Source organism: Musa acuminata, unplaced genomic scaffold, assembly GCF_036884655.1.
Source record: "Musa acuminata AAA Group cultivar baxijiao unplaced genomic scaffold, Cavendish_Baxijiao_AAA HiC_scaffold_68, whole genome shotgun sequence".
NCBI lineage: Eukaryota > Viridiplantae > Streptophyta > Magnoliopsida > Zingiberales > Musaceae > Musa > Musa acuminata.
In genome coordinates this window covers 72,501-75,000 of record NW_027020349.1, presented here as the reverse complement: position 1 = coordinate 75,000, position 2,500 = coordinate 72,501, and positions in this window count along the sequence as shown.

The following is a 2,500-nucleotide window of genomic DNA, read 5'->3' as shown; positions in this document are numbered from 1 at the left end:
CTGTTTTTGCGTTGCGCGGTGACCATCTTGAGCGGAGCAAAATGTCAGCCATCTCAGCACCCTGGAACCCCCCGGGTGGCACAGGGCTGGATGGGGCTTTCGTATAGCAGGGACGGTGATGCCTCTCGCTTCGCTCGCTGTCCGCCGCTCGCTGCTCGCTCGCGCAGCCAAAAATGGCCAGTTTTGGCCCGTTTTTGGGCCGTTTTGGCCTGTTTTTGGGCTGTTCTTGCGTCGCGCGGTGACCGTCGTGAGCGGAGCAAAATGTCAGCCATCTCAGCACCCTGGAACCCCCCGGGTGGCACAGGGCTGGATGGGGCTTTCGTATAGCAGGGACGGTGCTGCCTCTCGCTTCGCTCGCTGTCCGCCGCTCGCCGCTCGCTCGCGCAGCCAAAAATGGCCAGTTTTGTCCCGTTTTTGGGCCGTTTTGGCCTGTTTTTGGGCTGTTCTTGCGTCGCGCGGTGACCGTCGTGAGCGGAGCAAAATGTCAGCCATCTCAGCACCCTGGAACCCCCCGGGTGGCACAGGGCTGGATGGGGCTTTCGTATAGCAGGGACGGTGCTGCCTCTCGCTTCGCTCGCTGTCCGCCGCTCGCCGCTCGCTCGCGCAGCCAAAAATGGCCAGTTTTGGCCCGTTTTTGGGCCGTTTTGGCCAGTTTTTGGCCTGTTCTTGCGTCGCGCGGTGACCGTCGTGAGCGGAGCAAAATGTCAGCCATCTCAGCACCCTGGAACCCCCCGGGTGGCACAGGGCTGGATGGGGCTTTCGTATAGCAGGGACGGTGCTGCCTCTCGCTTCGCTCGCTGTTCGCCGCTCGCCGCTCGCTCGCGCAGCCAAAAATGGCCAGTTTTGGCCCGTTTTGGCCAGTTTTTGGCCTGTTTTTGCGTTGCGCGGTGACCATCTTGAGCGGAGCAAAATGTCAGCCATCTCAGCACCCTGGAACCCCCCGGGTGGCACAGGGCTGGATGGGGCTTTCGTATAGCAGGGACGGTGATGCCTCTCGCTTCGCTCGCTGTCCGCCGCTCGCTGCTCGCTCACGCAGCCAAAAATGGCCAGTTTTGGCCCGTTTTTGGGCCGTTTTGGCCTGTTTTTGGCCTGTTCTTGCGTCGCGCGGTGACCGTCGTGAGCGGAGCAAAATGTCAGCCATCTCAGCACCCTGGAACCCCCCGGGTGGCACAGGGCTGGATGGGGCTTTCGTATAGCAGGGACGGTGCTGCCTCTCGCTTAGCTCGCTGTCCGCCGCTCGCCGCTCGCTCGCGCAGCCAAAAATGGCCAGTTTTGTCCCGTTTTTGGGCCGTTTTGGCCTGTTTTTGGGCTGTTCTTGCGTCGCGCGGTGACCGTCGTGAGCGGAGCAAAATGTCAGCCATCTCAGCACCCTGGAACCCCCCGGGTGGCACAGGGCTGGATGGGGCTTTCGTATAGCAGGGATGGTGCTGCCTCTCGCTTCGCTCGTTGTCCGCCGCTCGCCGCTCGCTCGCGCAGCCAAAAATGGCCAGTTTTGGCCCGTTTTTGGGCCGTTTTGGCCAGTTTTTGGCCTGTTCTTGCGTCGCGCGGTGACCGTCGTGAGCGGAGCAAAATGTCAGCCATCTCAGCACCCTGGAACCCCCCGGGTGGCACAGGGCTGGATGGGGCTTTCGTATAGCAGGGACGGTGCTGCCTCTCGCTTCGCTCGCTGTCCGCCGCTCGCCGCTCGCTCGCGCAGCCAAAAATGGCCAGTTTTGGCCCGTTTTGGCCAGTTTTTGGCCTGTTTTTGCGTTGCGCGGTGACCATCTTGAGCGGAGCAAAATGTCAGCCATCTCAGCACCCTGGAACCCCCCGGGTGGCACAGGGCTGGATGGGGCTTTCGTATAGCAGGGACGGTGATGCCTCTCGCTTCGCTCGCTGTCCGCCGCTCGCTGCTCGCTCGCGCAGCCAAAAATGGCCAGTTTTGGCCCGTTTTTGGGCCGTTTTGGCCTGTTTTTGGGCTGTTCTTGCGTCGCGCGGTGACCGTCGTGAGCGGAGCAAAATGTCAGCCATCTCAGCACCCTGGAACCCCCCGGGTGGCACAGGGCTGGATGGGGCTTTCGTATAGCAGGGACGGTGCTGCCTCTCGCTTAGCTCGCTGTCCGCCGCTCTCCGCTCGCTCGCGCAGCCAAAAATGGCCAGTTTTGGCCCGTTTTTGGGCCGTTTTGGCCTGTTTTTGGGCTGTTCTTGCGTCGCGCGGTGACCGTCGTGAGCGGAGCAAAATGTCAGCCATCTCAGCACCCTGGAACCCCCCGGGTGGCACAGGGCTGGATGGGGCTTTCGTATAGCAGGGACGGTGCTGCCTCTCGCTTCGCTCGCTGTTCGCCGCTCGCTCGCGCAGCCAAAAATGGCCAGTTTTGGCCCGTTTTTGGGCCGTTTTGGCAAGTTTTTGGCCTGTTCTTGCGTTGCGCGGTGACCGTCGTGAGCGGAGCAAAATGTCAGCCATCTCAGCACCCTGGAACCCCCCGGGTGGCACAGGGCTGGATGGGGCTTTCGTATAGCA